The sequence below is a fragment of the Mytilus trossulus genome, chromosome 12, assembly GCF_036588685.1.
Source record: "Mytilus trossulus isolate FHL-02 chromosome 12, PNRI_Mtr1.1.1.hap1, whole genome shotgun sequence".
NCBI lineage: Eukaryota > Metazoa > Mollusca > Bivalvia > Mytilida > Mytilidae > Mytilus > Mytilus trossulus.
In genome coordinates this window covers 51,007,898-51,031,784 of record NC_086384.1, presented here as the reverse complement: position 1 = coordinate 51,031,784, position 23,887 = coordinate 51,007,898, and the positions used below count along the sequence as shown (strand labels likewise).

The 23,887-nt window shown below is 31.9% G+C and overlaps 3 long non-coding RNA genes across 3 annotated transcripts; 1 reads left to right on the top strand and 2 right to left on the bottom strand.

The window, feature by feature from the left end:
* Positions 1-389: 389 nt before the first annotated feature.
* LOC134693759 (uncharacterized) lies at positions 390-3,915 on the bottom strand. Its single transcript, XR_010102465.1, has 4 exons — positions 3,793-3,915; positions 1,975-2,086; positions 1,122-1,188; positions 390-509 (listed from the first exon to the last, which is right to left on the bottom strand). It is a non-coding gene; the product is annotated as an uncharacterized LOC134693759 (long non-coding RNA).
* A 7,397-nt stretch (positions 3,916-11,312) lies between these two features.
* On the bottom strand, positions 11,313-14,208 carry LOC134692071 (uncharacterized). The gene is made up of 4 exons (XR_010102218.1): positions 14,118-14,208; positions 13,058-13,166; positions 12,095-12,161; positions 11,313-11,402 (listed from the first exon to the last, which is right to left on the bottom strand). It is a non-coding gene; the product is annotated as an uncharacterized LOC134692071 (long non-coding RNA).
* Positions 14,209-16,390: 2,182 nt separating this feature from the next.
* On the top strand, positions 16,391-18,378 carry LOC134693051 (uncharacterized). The gene is made up of 3 exons (XR_010102317.1): positions 16,391-16,461; positions 17,350-17,446; positions 18,305-18,378. It is a non-coding gene; the product is annotated as an uncharacterized LOC134693051 (long non-coding RNA).
* Positions 18,379-23,887: the final 5,509 nt, after the last annotated feature.

Below are 23,887 nucleotides of genomic sequence, written 5' to 3'. Positions count from 1 at the left end.
TCTAACTAACGTGCCTAGTAAACAACGAAATAAGAGACCAAAAAAATTTCAAAGAATTTGAATTATGATATCAAAATCCCAACATGTGTGAACAAAACCAGATAAAGAAATTCAATCAGCATCATAAGCTTCAATTAGACGTGACTGATCTTTCTCTCCACATCAAATCAGTTTAGAATGAAATTTCAAAGTAACAATTGACTCAACAACCATCCAGGAGCATATATGAAAGACCACTGATGCCATATTGATCTCTTAAAACAAAGCAGTTAAATGATATTTAGACATGTTAGATACTACAAACATTAAAAAAAAAGAAACAGAATAAACATATTTTACAATCTTTGAGTCACATTAAAAAGGAACATAATTCTATTTTAATAATCTTTTATTTCATTGGATTTTTTAAGAGTAGTGTCAAAAATATCAATCACCATGTGAATCACAAATTTGTTTAAGAGGATGAAATCAAGTCCAATGTGTTCAGTCTTTTGTATTCAATACCAGTCCTGAATGAATTAAAATACGAATAAAATAAATGAACATAAATAATGATAGCATACACAGATTAATTAATAAGAAAACACATTAGAAAAAGCTCTAACCTGGTCAAGCTGATGTATAGCCATTATCCATGGGTTTATAGATCAACTCGCTTAAAAGATATTGTTAAAAGAGAGTATATCTGATTTATCTGAAAGATTTCAAATTATGATTTATATTGATTATAAATGCACTGGAGCCCTAATCTTGAATAATTTTTGTCAACTATTGTTGATTCATTATTATTCTGTTCTTTAGGTAAAAAATTCCGTGGGTTTCGTGCTTACAGGTGACATTCAACAAAATGCAAATTTCGGACAGGTTGTATGCAGATTTTGGCTAAACCACGAAATCACACTTTTTTGGGCAATCCATGAAAATATGTACCCACGAAAATATATAAATTTACAGTAATAATATGTGTGACATATCACAAAACGATGTTCGTCTTTGTATTAAACACTCAACAACTTAGCTGCTGTTTGGCGTTTACTGTTTGCTTAAGGTCTTGCTTTAATATATCTACCACATATCCATCTACTCTGTTTATATGGTCAGACAGTATTGTATATACGTACCGTTGCAAATTGTTGAGGTTACTTCTTAGTTGGACATACTCCACGTGATGCCACCACTTCACCAGCGCTGTAAAAAATATATGATAATTTTTCTTAAGCATGTATTGATGATAGCCTCTTTTATAACGCATTAACTGATGGTGTCAAAACAAAGTTTCGAGTTAGGGAGGACAACTTAAAAGAGTGCATAAGAAATTTTGGATTTCAATGTTATATACAATGTATATGATATAAGCATTTTAAGTCTCCGAAAAATGGGCTAAAATTGAATAGCATTCAGATACAACGGGTTTTCATCTATTTTATTTTCAATAAGAATCAGTATTCATAAAGTATGTTGCCGTTTATCTGGTTGTCTATAACCTACATTATGGACATTTATTAGACAACCACCTTCGTCTTACATTTATTTTGAAAATTAATTCAATTTGCATTTTGATTTTAAACTGTTTTTGTCAAACAGGTTTTATTAGTTTAGACAAATTTATTTATCACGATGTAGAATAGTAACGGACTTATCATTTTTTTCTGCGTTTCAGCACTAATCTGATTCAGCAACGACCTTATCAGGTTTTGAAGACGTTATGACACACAATGGGCCACATAGACGATTCAAAACCGCAAGTGTTTCTGTTGATATGATTACGGACGGCACCAATAATCGAGTTTGCAATATTCTTCATTTTGTGTCTGTACCACTCATGGCTTTTTCAAACAACTCCACATTTTGAAAGTAGAACTGAAAAAAATCTTTAATCGACAAAAGTATGAAACAATATTTTGTACATAACCTTAACTTCGCAAAGCTGTTAATAAAGTAAAATGCACCAATCAATGAGTAAAAAGCACTTACTTGCAGTTCAGTACACATTCGTTGGAATACGTTTTCCCAGTCATTGAACACACAGGATCATATATCATACCACATGCGCACAAACCATCTTCTGCAGTTGCCAACGTACATCCTACAAAAAAAACACGTCATTAAGAAAAGATGTACAAAATGTAAAATCACGAAAAAATACCAAACTCCGAGGAAAATTTAAAGCGGAAAGTCCTTAATCAGGTAGAAACGTTAGGACGAAAAGACATACAAAGAATACATACATTAAGTATAGATTTACATAGCTTAGTTTCTTTATAATTTCTTCATTTATCAACGGGGAATTCGAATGAATAGATAATGTATAAATAAGAAAATACCGGTACCAAATCAGGAATAAGACAGTTGTTATCCATTCGTTTGATGTGTTTGAGCTTATGATTTTTCCATTTGCTTAGGGACTCTCCGTTTAGAATTTAACTCGGATTTCAGTATTTTTGTTTTTTTTACTATTTTTGTGTATCTTAAATCACTAAATGATACAGGAAAGCAATGAGTAAAGTGACTTTATTTTAGCATCGTTGTATATATAATGGAATTTGATGCAACTGTCATAGAAGTGAGAGGTTTATCGCTTTAAAACCAGGTTCAATCCACCATTTTCTACATTTGAAAAAGCCTGTACCAAGTCAGGAATATAACAGTTGTTGTTAATTCGTTTGATGTGTTTTATTATTTAATTTTGGCAGTTAATTAGGGACCTTCCGTTTTGAATTTCCTGGAAGTTTAGTATTTTTATTATGATTTTACTTTTTACTGACAAAATGTTTTGGATATTGTTTTCTGATTTTGATTAAATTCTTTTTAAACTTGCATAATCGAAAGCTTTCTTGATGGTTATAAAGAGGTTTACAAAATTGAAATATTAGGTAATAGATTTCATAGAATAAAATTAATTGAGATCCATGTTTTATGTTAGATGATAGTACTGAAGTCGTTGACAGTAATCAATCAGTACTGAAATGACAAGGAATTGGTTCCCAAAATTCTTTTAAACAAGAATGTCTGCATAGTACAGGGATGTCCCACTCGAACCTCGAACTATCATTTTCTATGTTCAGTTGACCGTGAAATTGTGATCAAAACTCTAATAAGGCATTACAATAAGAAAACTCATATCAAAGGGAACATGTGTACTAAATTTGAAGTTGATTGGGTTTCAACTTAATCAAAAATTACCTTAACAAAAAACTATACCTGAAGCGGGACAGACGGACGGACAGACGAATGAACGGACGCAGAGACCAGAACACATATTGACCCATCTACTATCGTAAGTTGGGCATAAAACATGTTAAAGACAAAGTATAGTGAGGTATTTCTATATAGTGTTACTTTCTAAGTATCTGCTTGTTACTTACTGCTTATGAACGAAAGCACAATGTAAATGCTAACTGTATCAGTCATCTCAGTGTATTAATTTTAATCCAGGAGAGTCCATTCAAATATTGTACATTAGAGATAATTTTGATTCCTTATTCAGTTTCTTTTAAAGTATATTTAGTGATTTGAACAATTGTGGAAAAACTTTTGACAACAAATTCATGTGCAATAAATAATTTGTAAATTCAAGGGCACATGAAGGAAACCTACTTTGCAATGCTTTTAAAACTAAAACAGGATTTTTTTTAAACTTTTGCATGACATTATGGTATTAAATCTGTTCTTTGATGTTTGTTTAAAACATATGATAAAAAAAACTTGGAAAACTGACGAATGAATAAAACAGAGAAACAAGTTATTGAGAAAATTTCAATTTGCGTAAAAATTATGAAAATTCGAACTTACCCAAAACAGCAAGAAACAGACAAACAGTAATGAACTTATTCATGGTGACGAGTTTTTGTTTTTCCTGTTCTTTACTAGATGGTTGTAGATATCAGATATCCAGGGTCCAACAAAACGTCTTTTTATACTAAGTTGTTGCATGCCATTTACGATGTAATAAACTTTAAACAAATGCATACAGTACATGTTGTAAACGTTATCATCTTTATTTTACGTGCCTATAATTTGAATGAATCAACTTTTAAGTGTTACGATTAACTTTGTTCTTCATTATACATTTGAAGTACAATAAATATTGATCCGTACCCGAATTTTCACTAACTGCATACATGTATATTTGATTAATTTTGATCTTTTGAAGAAAAAAAATGTCTATATTACGTTTGTACCGGTTGGTAAAACCCAATAAAAGTATAAATATAAATGTTATAGTGCATGTTCTACATTATACTATAATTAAGGTTATTATTTTATTGACGGGACATCTTTAAACAGGATCAAAACAAAAGCAAATGTCATTATGCCATGTTTTTGTTTGAATGTTGAATAATTTTACTTTAAAATGGTTGATAAAAGTGCTACAACTTCAAGCATCTTTGATTCCCACATTCTTTATCCGTTCGCGAAGGAACGACCTAAGATGAAACTTGACCCCCAGTATTTTTTACAAAAAATGTCTACGTTAAAGAGATATGTTCTTTTAATATGTCATCAAAATTTATCAGGAAGACTCATAGTGTGGTATCAGCAGAGTATTTCTGGAATGATTCATCTGTGAAAGACAAACATCACGTTTAGAACTGATGGAAAAAAGTAAAACTACAAAATACTGAACTCCGAGGAAATTTCAAAGCGGAAATTCCCTTATCAAATGGCAAAATCAAAAGCTCAAACACATCAAACTAATGGATAACAACTGTCATATTCCTGAGTTAGTACAGGTATTTTCTTATGTAGAAAATGTTGGACTGAACCTTGCTTTATAGCTAGCCTAATCTCTTACTTGTATGAATTTTAGAATTGATCGAATCCGCGACCATGCAATCGAACCCAAGACTATCAGTGTGCACAAATATTGCAACTTTTTTTTAGCAAAATTGAATGTAGGCTCAAGAGCTTAGATTTCACTGCACTATGTTACAAAAAAAGGCATGAATTAATCATAGCACAAACACAAGATGAGCATCAATTCCTGAATGAATTAGTACATACATTTTTTTCTGAACTTGTAACACATACAATATTGTTACACAATAAGAAAGTACAAGAGGGATAGTTTTCTGATCTTTGCTCCTTAAATAAATCTAGATAAAAAAAACCAATAGATTGTAATAAAACTAGAGTAAACAACAAGATACTATCATAAATTCCTGACCTCAATGCCTTTTACAAGGGAAGTGAGATGGTATTGGTATTTGAAAAGTGTGACAAGCAATAGCTTCAGCTCGGGACTTTATTAATGCAATGTATACCTTGCAAATATCAGAAAATAAGATAACATTCTCTGGTCAATTTGATAAAGAGTCGGTCTAAACTGCAGTTTCTCGAAGCTTATTTGAACAAAAATTAAATAGCAAAATTACTGAACTCCAAAGAAAATTTATAACGAAAAGTCCGTTATCAAAACAAGGGTCAATTATTGAGCATGGTTCGGATATCCCAATTAGAAAGTGTGTCACAAAGTCGGACCTGGCTATTGCTCAATTGTTGTATTGCAACAGCCACAAAAACAGCAGAAATATTAGATTGATCACGAGCCACTATATGCCGTTTACGTGGTTCTACTGTAATTACTGTACGCCAAGACCAGAAAACGAAAAATAGACATTGATTCAATGTTTTTGCTTAGTGAGTCAGTGATCAGCAGATACCGGTATTTAGAAAAATGTCCAGCAATATTGCAAAAAAGTAATTTTACCACAACTGCTTTCGAAAACATAGTCCTTCTGCTACAACTAAAAAATCTTCTTTTAGTTGGTTCCGAACGTAACATCAAATTTAAAGGACAGAAGCCAAATTAAAAAAAAAATATCAAGCCTTTCAAAGACATGCAACAATGTTAAACCCGCTTTTTAAAACAATAATCCCCTCCATTACAAATACCACTCACTAGACAAATATTATAATTCCGCTTCATTCTGAATGTGACTGGCAATGGTCGAATATTTACAGGGAAGACGAATTCATTGTTTGGTGATCTTCATATTCAAATGACAACTTTTTAACTTCCATGCGATTTTCATAAAGGGACACTAGCTACGAGATACATCAATTATAATAAATTTGATTAATGAAAGTGCAATAATGCAACAATTCTAGCAGCCAGTATGGTTTAATTTTGTCAAAACAAGATAAAAAAAAAACCCAATCGATGATGAATTATTCACTTTCAAGTGAATAATTCGACATCATTGAATCCGTAGTCATGTGAAATTGAATTTAACCTCTTAGATAGAGATGGATTACACATGATTGATGCGTGTGCGATTATTGAAAGAAAGGATGCGTAACAAAGGTCAATCATTTGATTGACTGATTTAATCCACAAAAAAAGTCATTATACAGTTAAAATAGAAAATTTGGCTATTTGTTTTATGTATTTCAGTCATATAGCTCTTCCACTTGAATGTGTTTGACAGAAACTACTGAAGTTTTGCAGCATCTTAGTCTTTCAGTGGATAGTGTAACAGATGGTGATAATGAGGAATTTATGGTTATCATTTATGCCTGATCTAGCAACACTGAACAAGTTAAGTAAGCACGCCTGGATTTGTTTTTTTCATATTCAGCTATTCTACCATCAAGGGATGCTTTAATTGTGCATTTAAAAGAGGACAATGCCTGTACCAAGTAAGTCAGGAATATGACAGTTCTTGTCCGTTCGTTTTTTATGTGTTTTGTCGTTTGATTTTGCCATGTGATTATGGACTTTCCGATTGGATTTTCCTCTGAGTTCAGTTTTTTTGTGATTTTACTTTTTACAAGCTGGTCAAACTTTGGGACAGTCTTTATGTCGAATGCAACATATACATCGCCCTGTAGACGGGATTGGAAAAAGATATGAAAGTTTGGATACCATCTTGGACATCTTTGACACAAAAAGCTGACTCTTGTCAGGAACGTCTAAAATAATGCTGTCGCGTGAATTTTTCTGGCCAATGCAAATTATTTTGTTCAGGATTGTTCTGCACTGCATTGTGTAGTTGTAAAAGAGGGACGAAAGATACCAGAGGTACAGTCAAACTAATAAATCGAAAATAAACTGACAATGCCATGGCTAAAAATGAAAAAGACAAACAGACAAACAATAGAACATATGACACAACATAGAAAATTAAAGAATAAGAAACACTAACCCCACTCAAAACTAGAGGTGATATCAGGTGCTCAGGAAGGGAAAGCAGATCCTGCTCCTGCTCATGTTACAACAAATCCGGTTTGTAATTATAGTGAAGGTGTTTAGAATAAATGTGTTAAAAAAAAATTCACACATGTTCGTGCATGCAATGCCCTTCATGTACTTGTTTTTATAGTAAAGAGATGGTAGATCAGGTATTTTTGTTTTTAAATATATTAAAAAAACACAAATTGTAAATTTCCTTGTGTTTTATTCTGATATAAACTCATAATTAAATGCAAATGTTAAGTCATTTTGATTTTTTGTAGATAAAAATAACTCTTAAGTTGCAATTAGAAATTTAATCAAGGGAATGTATTTTTTTTCAGAACAGACAATTTGTTTTCAAATTTATGTGCTAAACAATTTTCTGTATAAAATGCCATATTTACCATATTTACTTTACCACTATTTTCTATCAAAACAATCATATTTCTTTTGACTTCCAAAACTATTTTGTCTTCAAGGAATATATAATGAATTTATTAATAACCCATGCATAGACAACAGTTAAATGGTGGGTGCTTAATGAATTGGACTAAAAGTGATTGATTTGTCAAAGGGAGATAATTAGGTCTGACCTTGTCGTGATTGTAAATAAATAAACTCATCATAGATACCAGGAGTTTTATATTTTTATATACTTTGTATATACACCAGACGCGCGTTTCGTCTACAAAAGACTCATCAGTGACGCTCAAATCCAAAAAAGTTAAAAAGGCCAAATAAAGTACGAAGTTGAAGAGCATTGAGGACCAAATTTCCTAAAGGGTTGCCAAATACAGCTAAGGTAATCTATGCCTGAGGTAGAAAGATTTGTGGATTCTATCCGCTTTATCTCAATTGTTAGTTTTCTATGTTGTGTTTGTCTGTAAATTGGTTTCTGTCATGCAATGTAATGTAAATTAATATGTTTTTCTGTATACCTTTGTTCAACTTAGGTGATACCAGAATAAAATGATATATGTACATATCATATATATATATCAGTTGAAAAAATTGAATCAAACTACCTAAATATTCGATAATTAAGAAAAATAACAGTCTGAATAATATATGTAGCAGAAACAAATATCCTGGGAAATCGGGGATGTGAACCACACTCGGCTTCAAATAGCGTATTGATGATTGATGCCAAATGTAATAACGCTAAATTACTCTTCAGCTTAAGTCAATGAAACAAAAAACAGTATACACAAAATATATAATTTATTATCCATGCACTTTTTTATCATGTACACTTATAAATGAAAACTTAAAGAAATGGAGCATTAATTAGAATAATAGATATGTTGCATTTTCAATAACCTTATTGTATGTGGAATAGCTTGACTTTCCAACAGATGGAATGGTGGACAGTCCTTAGACAATAAGATAATATAAGCTCTATATGAATTTCAAAGGGTCTAAAGTTTTTGCGATAGTTTTTAACATATAGTCGGGAGGTATGACTAGCCATAAAGTTGGTTCAACCTAGCATTTTGAATTGAACTGTCTTGTACCAAGTTAGGAATTTGGCAGTTGTTATCAAATAGTCTGTTTCTATGTATGTTGACGTTTGTTTTTTGTTGCAGGTCAGTGTTTTTGTTGTTCCATTGTTGTCCATAATTGTTGATGTGTTTCCCTCGGTTAACGTATTAACCAATACTTTTTTTCTCTTAGTCAATTTATAACTTATAAACAGCGGTATATTGTTGACTTTATTTAGATTTATACAAAATATTTATTAATAAATGCAAAATTTGAAGTTGCAAAACGAATACGCAAACGATCAGTTCTTATGTTTTTATTAACAAAATATCGAAACAAAATTCTGTAGCGGCCTTCCGTTTATCAATATAGGGGCGAAAGATATCAAAGGGACAATACAATTCAAATGTGTAAAACAAACTGAAAAAGAAATGGCAGAAAATGAAAACTAAAACTGAACAACCCGAACACAACAAAATTGGGGTGATCTCATGTGCTCCAGACGGATAAGTACATCTGTTCAACTTGTGGCACAAGTCGTATTTTTCAACATTTGTACACATCCAGGTCTCTTTAAGTGTGGTCATTTTAAAGAAAAGAGCAGTTTTTCGTTAAAATAATAAAAATAAAAAAACGATTCAAATTTTCATATTGCACAAGATTTGCGTTTCGACTAACAATGTAAATCCAGTGATTACCTAATCACAAACCAAAACTCCAAATTCTTATGAATAGATAGAAAGTAAAATCACAAAAATACTGAACTTAGAGGAAAATCAATTTGGAAAGTCCATAATCACATGGCAAAATCAAATAACAAAACACATTAAAAACGAATCGACAAGAACTGTCATATCCTGACTTGGTACAGGCATTTTCAAATGTAGAAAATGGTGGATTAAACCTGGTTTTATAGCGCTAACCCTCTCACTTTTACGACAGTCTCATCACGATTTAATGTAGCCGAAACGGTCTACAAACTCGGAACTAACATTGAGTTGTAATCGAAAAATTAAATATGTATTTTCAATTGCTATACATTTTGGTATGTTAAATACACAGGTACGCCCGTTTTCATATTATGTAAATGCTAGTCATATTCGAGAAAAAAACAAGAATGTGTCCATAGAACACGGATGCCCCACTCGCACTGTCACTTTCTGTGTTTAGTGGACTGTGATATTGGGGTAAAAACTCTAATTTGGCATTTAAATTATAAAGATCATATAACAGGGAACATTTATACTAACTTTCAAGTTGATTAGACATCAACTTCATCAAAAACTACCTTAACGAAAAACTTTAACTTGACAATTTTCTATGTTCAGTGAACCGTGAAATTGTGGTCAAAACACGAATTTGGCAATACAATTCGAAAGATCATATCATAGGGCACATGTGTACTGACTTTCAATTTGATTGGACTTCAACTTCATCAAAAACTACCTTGACCAAAAACTTAAGCCTGAAGCGGGACGAACGGATAGAAGGACAGATAGACAAAAGGACGAACGAACGAACGGACGCACAGACCAGAAAACATAATGCCCCTCTACTATCATAGGTGGGGCATAACAATATTATGGTTAAGACGTACGGAACATATCTGAAGCAATCTAAAAAAACACATAGTCTGTAATGGTCAACCAACTCGTGATAGCGTCTGTAAAATTTCCGAAGGAATGATTTCAACTTGAACGCTAGACGCTTGGTTTTGTAATTTCCATGTTAGTAGCAACCCCTGCCAAGACAATTATGATAGGAAAGTCAAATCCAAGTATATAATAAACGTTATTTCAAAAATTATCTAGCTTATATATAAATAAATATCTATACAGGAACAGATTTGAAATAGGAACTCTCAGTTTATTTAGCTGACGAAACAAGCATTGAGCAGTGGTATTGGCAAATGAAGGAAATATCTACCTTCATAAATTATTAGATATTTTCGGAGTCAGAACCGTTTTAAAGGATATATTTCAAAATTGTTTTACATGAATACTGTATGCGTCAAAAACGCTTTTTTAAAATATAATCGAAATCGCACGAGGAGTTTGGGATCATTTTTTTTAATTTTTTTTTATTATTTTATTAGAGAAAGGCGAATAATGCCAAATGGACATTAAAATTCATCAATCGAAAATAAATTAACATTGCCATTGCAAGAACAAAGAGAAAGAAAAATATCAGACAGTACATAAAACACAGCAAAGAAAACTATAGACGTTTCAAAATACAGAAGTTCATTTCTATCTAATTCAAAGAATCATGGTTTGTTTATTGTCTGCGATTTTGCGCCTGTCCCAAATCAGGAGCCTCTGGCCTTTGTTAGTCTTGTATGATTTCTAATTTCAGTTTCTTGTGTATAATGCGGAGTTTAGTATGACGTCCATTATCACTGAACTGGTATACATATTTGTTTAGGGGCCAGCTGAAGGACGCCTCCGGGTGGTGGAGTTTCTCGCTACATTGAAGACACATTAGTGACCTTCGGTTGTTTTCTGCTCTATGGTCGAGTTGTTGTCGCTTTAACACATTCCACATTTCCATTCTCAATTTTATTGGAACAGAGCTCACACTTAACAAAACATTTAAAAAGCTGTTACTATTTTCATTGATGTTTTATTTCATTATTTTCATATTTTAGAAGTGTCCAAAATAATAATCAATATATAAATCACAATAAGTTCAAAGAGTCAAATTTAAGTCCAACATTTCCAGTCTTTAGTATCTAATACCAGTCCTGAAAAAATAAATAAATACATTAATAATTAAATCATTACAAATGGTAATCTATATAAAAACAATATATATAGAAAATTACTACCATGATCACAATAAACAGTTTGATATGTGCTTAGTAAACATGATCCTTAAATCCGTTTATCCGTTTAGATTCTTCACAAATCTCATATTGCGAGAGAGTATGTATGATGAACGTGAATAAAATATAATCTAATAATAAATCAACATAATTATATATATTTATTTCAGAGCATCAAAACAATTACCTATATCAACATTCCCGATGTAAGTAAACGACAGACTAACGACCCTATGGATTTTATTCACCCTCTATGGTCCGTAGGGGGTCAGTATTTAACCGTATAACGAATTTATCGCACGATGGACTTTTTCTGCTGCGTTATGTTGAAAAATAAACAATGAAACACAACAACATCGATAGATGACGTCACCATTAACGCGTCATGAACCCCCTATGAAATCTACTAACCCCATACGGTCTCATAGGGGGTCACCACGTGACGGCGTTAAACCAATCACAACGTGATATTTTACACGCGGTGCGTTAAGATGAAATAAGCCCCACCTCCCTACTAACCTAATATGGAATATACACGGTCTCCTCGTCGACGATTTTAACAAATCATATTCCTAGAAATGTATAGGTAAGACAATATTGGGTATACGTACCATTGTAGATTGTTACGCCTACTTTCTAGTGACACAAGCACCACGTGTTGCCAAAACTTCACCAACGCTGTTAAAATATTAAATAAATGTATGTAGATTTCTTTTAAATTTATACTGATTAAAACCTCGATAATTACTAAGTATTACCGATGACAGAAAAAGTGTCGCGTATGAGACTTCCAGGTTAAACATATCTTCATTAATTTCCACTGTATATAGATAAATAAAGTATTTCTTTATTTAAATGCACTTTTTTTCCGTTGAGTCTTTTGTAGACTAAAATCTCGTCTGGCGATCCGGGTATCTATGATAAGTTTTTCGATACTGATATGATTAATATCATATTTTCTTTGAGAAGTAACTTTGTAGCCTACGAAATAATTGTTCTGGTCAAAGCTAACATTGCATTAAATGTAATGAAAAATAAATTGCTGTTTCTTCTTGAACAATGAATGAAAATAAACAATAAACGCAACTCAAAACAAAATATTATTATACAAAAATTAACATCAGCTTTCGTATGTAGTAGTGCCATAAGCAAACCATAATAACACAAATTTATTGGAAAGATTGTAAAATCAGCTTTTTTAAAAAAGTAATAACACTAAATGAGTAATGGTTTGTACATAAGCATCATACATTTTTTTATAATATGAATTTCTATTTCTTTAAATATTTTCAAAACTGAGCATTGATAAACATTTCAAAGAATAAAATTGAGAAAGGAAATGGGAAATGTGCCAAAGAGACAACAAACCGACCATACAACAGACAACAGCAGAAGGTCACCAACAGGTCTTCAATGCAATGAGAAATTCCTGCACCCGGAGGCGTCCTTCATCTGGCCCCTTAACAAATATATACAAGTCCAGTAATAATGAACGCCATACTAAACTCCAAATTGTACACAAGAAACTAAAAGTTAAAATAATACCAGACTAACAAAGGCCAGAGAATACTTACTAGCAGTTCATTGTACATTGATTTGGGAATGTTTTTCCAGTTGCGGAACACACAGGATCATAGATCATGGGACAAATACAATCTGCAGCTTCATCTGCATACGTGCATCCTGCAAGAACAATGCATTTTAACCTACATAACACATATAAATAGTAACATGTTGACATATAGAAAATGGTTTATGTTCTCGGAAATATTCTTATATTCTAAATGTGCTATATATTATGTTATTTAGTTAAAGACCAAGATATGAATACACACCATAAGAAGTAAGTGTTTTCATCTATGCAATTATCAAAAATACCTCTGTAGATAATTGAAAAAATCTATCGACACTCGAAGAAATATCCCGTTTTGCTTCCTTATGAATGATATGCGTGACGACATGAATTGGGTGTTAACGTTTTTAACAAACTTATTATTGCTATGGTAACGTAGATGCTGGAATACTTCATTAGGACATCTACCCTAAATTCCGGCATTGAAGACTAAACCATAATTCTCAAAACCGAATAAAAAAACACATGTCGTATGAAAGTAAAACATTTACAGATGAAATTTGATATGTGATTTAGCGAGAATTTTACCACCTTACAGGATTGTATTGTTAAAACTTATATATCACCTGTATACTGATTAGACATATTTTTTTAAAACAAATTCCACAAATTGAAATCATTTTCAATGATATAGGTATCAGATACACCTTAAAGGCGTTATTGACAATGAAGAATGATAGTATTTAAATATTCAGGAGATGGGTATCAAATGAAATAAAGAAGTATGATAAATTCAAGGTTTTGAATGTCGTTTCACGAAATCTTAATATCAATACTTTTAAGAATTGATACAGAATTGACATTACCATACAAATGTCAGACTGATTCATTTACATTAATAAAAAGGAAAAAAATGAATTACATTAAGCGAACATGATTAAGTTTAATTAATAACTTTTGATATCTATGGGGGTTTAGCATAACCATTAGAAGAACCAGGCCACGAAAACAATTTAATGAAAAGCGAAAGCGTCAAAATAACTAGTCTGAGGAACACTTACCCAAGACAGCAAACAACAGACAAACAATGATCAATTTGTTCATGATGACAGGTTCTGGTTTCTTCTGTTCTTTACAAGGTGTTTGTAGGCGTGAATGAATATGGCTTCAAAACACAGTCTTTTTATACTTGTTGCATGATGTTCACATTGTAATTAATATTCAAAGATTGCATACAGTTATCTTCATGGTTTTACGTGACATTGGTTTTAATGAATCAGCTAATAAATGTTGGTATTAACTTTGTTCTTCATTATGTATTTCAAGTCCAATAAATATTGGTCCGTACCCGGTTTGAAATTTATGGCATATTTGTAGTTGTAACTTATTCTAATTGTTTGAACAATTTTAAAATGTTTTCGTAACGGATCGAACAGTTACCTAAATATAAAAAATGTATGCATATTTATTGCATTAACTTCATATACAATATAATCGCTATAATCTGAAGACGGTTAAAATATACCCAAATATTATTTTTTTTTTACATCGGTTGAATGTTCAAATTTCGTGTTTCGTTTTTTCTTGTTTCAATCTTTGTCTCTAATGCCGGAACACTTACGACGAAACAGGAAGTATGGGCTTGATCGAAGGAAAGATTCAATTAAGTCTCATACATTTTCTATAACCCTGAATGTTGATGTGTTCTTGCGTATTTTTATCCCTTCAATATATATCTTCCTGTAGACGAAACGCGGCTTGCGTATATACTAAAATAGGTCCAGGTATCTATGATGAGTTTATTTACAGGTTAATTTTTACTAAAATCCATCGTCCAAGGAGGGGTTTAAGGTATTAAAATATATATAGTGTATACTATAAGGCTAAAGATTGAAATGTTCATTTAAAGAATTTGGTTGATGATGAAAATTGTTTAAACTTTTGACTCTGCTGACATTAAATTTAAAACAATAGAATAGAGATTCAACTATTAATAAATCAAATCAACCCTCCAAAAAATGTAAAGAACGGGAAAAAGAACAATAAGTGGACCAATCTTTCTTGCATTTATACAATTTTAAGCAGCTTAAAACAGCCTAGGGTTTTCTGACTTTAATTTATCAATAGTACCTTTGCGGGAGGTTTGGGTCGCCATTAATCAAACTTCAACTCATATTTGTTTGCCCAATTTATGGACATTGTATTTTCTGGTCTGTGCATTCGTTCGTTCGTTTGTCCGTCCATTCGTTCGTCCCGCTTCAGTTTAAAGTTTTTGGTCGAGGTAGTTTTTGATGAAGTTGAAGTCCAATCAACTTGAAACTTAGTTCACATGTTCCTTATGATATGATCTTTCAAATGAGAGATTTAACCCCTATTTTCATGGTCTACTGAACATAGAAAATGATAGTGCGGATGGGGCATCCGTGTACTAAGGACACATTCTTGTTTTCCCTAAAAATGTCCTGTACCAAATCATAAATACGGCACATATTATCAAATAAAAAGTCCGTTTGGTTCTCTCTCGGTTTTAGTTTATACTTCCTTCAGTCGATTTTTGATTTTCAAAGAACGGAGTCCCACTGTTGTCATCATTTGCAGTGCAAAATATTTCAATATTGCAGTAGTAAAAATGTTAATAAAAAGAATTGCAAATATATACAACAAATTATAATTTACCAATCAAATTTCAAGTGAAAAACAACATTTCGTAATAAACTGTTTTGTGCCTTTTTAAAAAATAATTTAAAAACAAGTAATACTTGATAATGTTATCTCCATCCCGTGAAGATTAAAACGATTAAAGAGACACTGTCTCTTCCTAGTTGTTGTTGTTATATGGGTTCTTTCCACTGTGCGAGGAGACTCTGAAGATAGAAGGGTTTTGATTCCGGGTGTTGAATAAGGTCCTGTTAAAAGTGCCTGCATAATGTTAATTTGAAGTCGGACTTAGAATCAGAAGGAAAACAGTAGGGGTAAAGTATGTTATTTCACGAAATGAGTTACTCCACTGCTTGGTTATGATAAAGCTGGAGATATCCAATCCACTTCATTGAGAAAAGTCAAACACATAAGATAATTTTGAGTATTTAGAACACAATATATCAGATATTTTCTATCGAGTGGTGTGACACACATAACATTTTACAACTCCTAATACCCTCAAACAATATGGCACATGCTTATGCAATTTTATGTTGTTATCATTTAAGTCACGCAATGTTAAGATAATCAAATATTTTTTTGTAATTTCTGTTTATTTTATAAATAAACCTACTTAAGAAGAGTGATATATAAGACTGTAAATAATCCACTCATAATCGCACATTTGCTTGATTAACCGTAGTACCAAGTAAGAAAGAAAAATGTATAAGTTATTAGCTGTCCTCCTTGTAGTAGCTGCACTTGGTAAGTAAATACGATTATTTAACATTTAACATTTAGCATTCAAATTATCGCCTGTATTTTCTTTTGCTGGCCATACAATGTAGCTTTCCTTCATTGTAAAGGTTTGGCGTAAATTTTTTTCAGCTTTTCATCTATTTTTATTTAGAAATGTTGTTTTGAGCAACACTAAATAGAGATTCGAAAGTATATGGCTAAGTTACATTGCTACAGTTACTATTATTGGATGGATGTGTACAACTTCATGATCGATTGTGAATGGTACATTAAATGAAAATTAGACATACTTTTTTCAATTTCAAGATAAGCAATGATTAAGGCATTAAAACTAAGATTTTTTTTCGATGAATACAGTGTGTTGAATTAGTTTTGTTACAATACATTATAACAAGAAGACTAGGTTTAAAAAACTTGAAAACAGTCTTAACCACATCAGGTGAAATAAACAGCAGGAAGTTAAAAACTTAGTTTTTGAATGCGTTCTATAAGGCAATTCCCTTTTTTGTTGTTAAGCTTTTTTAATTAATATCACAAAACTTATAATACTAAATTCAGATATTTACAATTTCAATCGTGATGCCTACTTTACATGCATTCATATAGTGTATGATAATTGGTTACGGGATAAAAAAAAATACAGAATTTAAAAAAAAGAATGGGATTAATTTCAATTCAATGCGGCAATCGTTATGAAGATCATGGGTAGAATATATACATGGACGTCCTGGGTATAAATGTCAGACTTGTCATATCATAATAATAGTCAGAATACAGTTATAATATAGGCAATAATTTTCAAAATTGTCTCGTATTTAAGTGCAAAGATACATATTTAATAACAATAAATCTATGAAGTTATTTCACCATTTTTGACTATATCTATTGCCATAGGATGTGCTGTGAATGGATGCGTGTGTCCAAGGACATACCTTCCTGTGTGCTCCAGTCTGGGAAACTCGTATGCCAACAGCTGTACCTTTTCATGCTTGTAAGTATTGATAATATTACTGATTTGTTATACCAAAAAATATCTAAAATCTGTTAAGCAACACGACGGGTGCCGCATGTGGAGCAAGATCTGCTTACCCTTCCGGAGCACCTGAGATCACCCCTAGTTTTTTGTGTTTTTTGTGGGGTTCGTGTTGTTTATTCTTTAGTTTTCTATGTTGTGTCATGTGTACTATTGTTTTTCTGTTTGTCTTTTTCATTTTTAGCCATGGCGTTGTCAGTTTGTTTTAGTTTGACTGTCCCTTTGGTATCTTTGGTCCCTCTTTTATATATTGATTGACTTTGTTATTGTCCGCCATCGCAGAAAATGATTCCCCTTTTTCTTTTTTTCTTTTCCAACTAATATATAGCTGTACGTTAAATCATAGTACCATGCCAAACAGTTCAATCGCAGCCAAAATTAGGTCGTAAAGTTCTTAAATTTTGATTTGGAATTAACGTAATGTAAAACATTAATTTTACTTATGTTTCATAGAATGTCAATTTTGTTGATAAAACGAGTGTATAAGGTTACAATATTAAAAAAGATGTAGTATGATAACCAATGAGACAATTCTTCACAAGAGACTAAATGACATAGAAATTAACTTTTGAGTTATTAGTAAATACTTATAATGCTTCTACTAAGTCAAAAGTAACTCACCAGGAACTCACTGTAAGCTGCTTAATATCATAATTATGTATAATATTAACTATAAACTATGAAAAAACGCTTTTGCTTCTTTGGCAAATAAAATACAAAAGTTAAAAATAATCAAAATCGTACGAACTGTATTTCAAACTTATAATAATAGTTCTGAATTAACAATTTATTTTGCTATTGTTTTTTGTGTGGTAGTGCTGCTGAAGGCGAAACATTCGCCTGTGATGGCTCTTGCCCTTGTGCGACATAGATTTCTGAATTGAAAAGGTATGTTTACAGAGAAGTATATTGAAAAAAAATTGTTTTTAATATAAATTTCGATCTGTATTGCCAATTTTATATTTGTTGCTATGTTTGACTTGGTGGAAGTCTGAATGTCATTTTTTTCCGGACTTTTGGTTTCCTCAATTGTTTCTTTACATGAGAAATAAAAACCATAAAAAAAACTATGTGAAGTTCTTCTAAGTACGATAGATGAGTTCAAAGCTGGATCAATTCATATTATACCAACATGGATTAACATGTAACATTAATAATTTATACAATCAATCAATATTTTTTTACCAACCAGAAACTTTAATTTTTATTTGAATGATGATTGGAAGATTTTTATCAGATGTCATACTAAAAGGTTGTTGCCAACCAGATGAAAAGGAAAGACAAAATAAAATAGCTAACATAACTGTCCAACCTACTTAAGAAAGTTACAAACCTTATTTTTGATAATTTGATAAAAAAAAAATATATGATAAAACATAATTATCATTTAAACACAATTAATCACATGAACATGTAGATCCATCCTGTTCTTAAAATTTCTAATTTCTAAAGTTTTCTCCATCTTAGTTGAATGAAAACGTAGAACTAAAAAAAAACTAAATAGAAATGTAAAAAATATAATATTCCAACCGTACTTTTGTTTTTAAGTACTGACATTAAAAAGTGACAAATATTAAATATTGGTATTGTAAATTAAATATTCAGAGGCAGGACAATTATACAATTCAAATATAACGAATATGAAGTTATTTTAGAACAAATAGTACTGATAAACATATTATATACACTCGATGGTACCTGTCTATCTAACAAACCATTTTTTTTTAAATTGAAGTTACAACTAAAATATTTTCATACTATTGTTATAAAATGTATTTCAATTTATCAAAGTTTATCAAAGTTTGAATTCTTTTTCAGGCCTTTGGAATATGGATGAATTTGAAATTGAACACTGGACTTTGAAATGCACAATGGAAAACTTTGTGTGACTTTTAATAATAATCCTATTTATCTTCTGCATAGTTAATCTGACTTATTCTTGTTTCAATAAAAACTAAAATCGTTTTCACATTCATTGATTAATAAACAGTAGACATTCCTAGATTCATCTTTGCCAGAAACCCTAAGACAAAATGGTTATATTTTTAAAACTTATTAATACATATCCATATTTCTGATAGAAATAAAAACAAAAATATATTGATGAAATCATATACACTCGCTTAAGAAGTTGCCAATACATCAATCAATAAAAAGAATTAAAAAAATTTATGAACACGAGAAACCATGATGTTATGCCGAAACACTACCTCTTGTGCATGGTAAATAAAGGTGATACGCTTAATTAATCGTTTTCGTGCTGCAAATATAAAGAAATACTTACCTATCTGGAACAATTGATTACACACCCGTTTTTTAAGACTTTTTTAAAAGAACTTAGTGTGGCTGATGCTTTAATTTTCAAAATCAAATGAAAAGGCAATTGGTCTATTTAACAGGATTTAGTGGGTCAGAACTAATTATGAGGCATCCTAAAATTAAACTGCTTATCAATATATATATACTAACACATTTGATGTACAACGTCGACAATACCTCTTGATTGCCGTCTCATTAAGTATGTTCCCACCAACTCGTTTTATCCATACTTAGTTTATTTTGATTATGTGACGTATCTTCATGTTTTTACTTAAGGGTTGTACTGGGTTATTTCCCTTTACATATGTATATCATAGTGCTTTTTAAAGGTTCGAACATGAAAACATATTTGTGCTAGTTTAGAAAAGATAAATGGAGATTTGGGCTGATGCTCACGTCAAGAAAACTGTTAAATAGCAACACATTAACTTCTTAAACCGGTGTAATACAGTAAACGAGCATAAACTTGACCCGAGGTGAAATAAGTGGAGCCCAAATACAAAAGTCCCCATCAAAGTTCATTTGTGAACCAATTCAAAATGATAAAAATCGAATTATCGAATTTGATGATAAATAAAGACATCATTTAAGGGCATCAGTAGTATACCACTGTTCGAAATTCATAAATCGATTGAGAAAAAAAAACTAATCCGGACTACAAACTTAAACTGAGGAAAACGCATCAAATATAAGAGGACATCAACGACACAACATAAACACAACATTAAAATGTAATACACACAGAAACGAACTAGAATATTGAAATGGCCTTTTTTCCTACTTGATATTGATTGACATACATATGTAAAGGTGTCTGAATGTATATCAGAAGGGAAGTGTCTGAAAATAGACATACATCAACGTCATTTGAACGTTTCATTGGTAATCCTTCCACATCTATATTTTATATCCGAACTTTTCAATTATTAAAGCCTTGTGACTGTTTCAAACCAATATGGTTACTTGAATCATCCGCTTTGATATATTAGGTATTGTGAATGTTTATCTTTACATGCTGTCGTCAGTTGTGCAGGTGTCTTATCCCGATTCGTTTGATAAACAGACCTTATATAAAATCGGTTAATATGTCAAGATTGTCGTGTCTATAAACTAGAAATAATAAAAGTGTATGAAGGAAACAGGAAAACAAATGATTTATTGTTGGTGTTAAAATAAAATTAAGAATGGAAATGGGGAATATGTCAAGGAGACAGCAATCCGATTAAAGAACAGATAACAGCCGAAGGCCACCAATGGGTTGTCAAAGCAGTGAAAAATCACGCACCCCGGAGACGTGCTTCAGCTGGCCCCTAAACAAAATGGGTGCTAGTTCAGAAATAATGGACATCCCGGTAACATGTTTAACTCCGCTACATTATGTATGTATGTGCCTTTCCCAAGTCAGAAGCCTGTAATTGTCGTGTGTTTATGTGTTACATGCTGTTTTTCGTTCTTTTTTTTGTACATAAATAAGGCCGTTAGTTTTCTCGTTATAATTGTTTTACGTTGCCATTTCGGGGCCTTTTATAGCTGACTATGCGGTATGGGCTTTGATCATTGTTGAAGGCCGTAGGGTGACCTATAGTTGTTTATTGCTCTGTCATTTTGGTCTCTTATGGAGACTTTATTCATTGTTAATCATACCATATTTTCTTTTCTTTCCATACTAAACTCTGCAATATATTAAAGAAACTAACATTAAAAATCATGCAAGACTTACAAAATCAAGAGGCATCTGACTTGGGTTAGGCGCAAAATACGGAGAAGACAAAAACACAACAATACGCACAGTTAAACTCAGTTTAAAAGATTTCTGAGTCCGATGTCAGAATATGTAACAGAAGAAACTTATCAATACGGGTTCAGCACACTGAGTGATAGCAATATTGCCAGTTTTTATTGGACGAGGGAGCCGAAAAATCCGAAAAAGTAGATCACCGACCTTCGGTAGTCAAAATTTCCAGTCTATGGGTGGAATAAGCAGTTTGCATATATTCATTGAGCCATTTCACATTTGAGTTTGACTGTCTCTTTGGTATCTTTCGTCCCTCTTCTTTAATAACCTGCATTATGGATTGCACAATTTGTATTTGTTCATCCTTTTCTTGGCAAGATTTATGTTATTTTCATTTCTTCGCAGGCCATGATGTTCATTTTTAAAATCAATCCTCTGTTTCCTATCCCCGAAATCCCACTGGTCATTTCCAGCTGCAACTTCACTACATCCTGTTTAAAACACATATTCAGCAGATTCTATAATATTGTTCAATGGAACAATTACATCTAACGGATTCACCAACACTTGTTTAACAGACATAAGGGACAAAGGATTCTGCACATGTTACAGTGATGGGCTTTTTAGGATATCAGTTTCTGTACTAACTCATTCCTACGCAGCTCGGATTGAATTGTTTAAGAACGTCACTTTGCTGAATTACATTTTTCTACGGACTAACACCGATAGACCAGGTGCGACACATACGACAATTGTTACACTGGAGCGTTTATCCATATGTGACACCAATACTATCAAAGCTGGTACACTGCTATACGTCTACGGCGAACGTTATTCAGTCCTCACCATATTGCAACTGACTACATGATGTTTTAATGAAATTTTTAACTATTCCGTATTAACATTCGTTATTGCATTTAAAATTCGTTATTGCATCTCCAGTTCAACACTAACAACAGTGCAATGAAGGGATTGGTTTCCGATGCTTTTTTTTTGTTGCACGCCAAACAGTGGCTTGTTGTTATTTCCTTTTTTTATTTCATCGAGGTTATAATTTACATTGCAGCCACTTTGGAAATTGAAATATGATTTAAAATATAAAAAAGTAATTTGGTTCATATCATAAGACCAAAGATTTTTCCTACCAGCAAATTTGGGTAGGCGAGCGACTTGAAAACTTTAATAAAAAAAATGATTTGCCTTTATAAGGCGAAGTTTGAAATGTATTGACGAGCGATTACTTAGTATACTTTTGTTTTGTTTTGGAAACATAAAAACATAGATTCTGACAATATTGATGACAGCAAGATGGTATGAAACTTAATCTACCACTTGTGCTTTGAAATTTCTTTGAGTTATCATCTGCTGAAGTGTTTTGTTACTCTTGTTCTCAAAGACATGTCATGCCTACTATTATTTGGAGTTAAGTATTCTCTATTTTATTTTCATAAAATGTCTCACCTCCTTTACCAGACATGATTTAAAACTAGCAATAAGGCGGGTGTCGTTGAAAAAGCAGGAACTGCTCATCCTTCTGGAACAGCTTAGTTCACCCCCAGTTTTAGGGGTTCATGCTGTTTGTTGATGTGTGAACGTTAAGTTTGCTTTTGTGTTATGCGTTGGTTGTCTGTTCTTCGCTCTTTTTTGTTTTTCATTTTTGTTCTATCTCATTTTGGCACTTTTTATTTGGATAAAATGTAATATGATTGCCAATGAGACAACTCTCCATCAAAGTCATAATGTATTTAAAGTTGACATTTATAGGTCAAAGTATGCCCTTCAACACGGAGCTTTGGTTCTGACCGAACAAAAAGATATAAAGGTCGCCAAAATGACTACTGTAAAACCATTCAAACAGGAAAAATAACGAACATATAAACGATGGACAAAAGATACATAAGGGACAGTAAACTCATTGATAGAAAATAAACTGACAACGCCATGGCTAGCAAAGTTAAAGACAAACAGACAAATGACAGTTCACAAGACACAGCAAGGAAAACGAAAGACTAAGCAACACGAATCGAACCAAACACTAATCTATATACACAACGAGTAATATTTGATGTGTTTCTCTTAGTTTCAGTTTGTTAACGTTTTTTTTCTCTCTCAATCGAATTATGACTTTCGTACATAAGTATACTACTGTTTATATATAAGCATAATGGCATCTCATTTCCATTATGAATATTTGAACCCGCTTCCTTAGTTATGGTATTGACTTTGAATCGTTTGGAATTTGATAAGAAATCTGTGAAATTGATGCCCTAACGGTTAAAGGGTCTCGATTTTACATTAAAGAAAATGCTCCATGATAAAAGCACCCAACCGTAATATATATATTT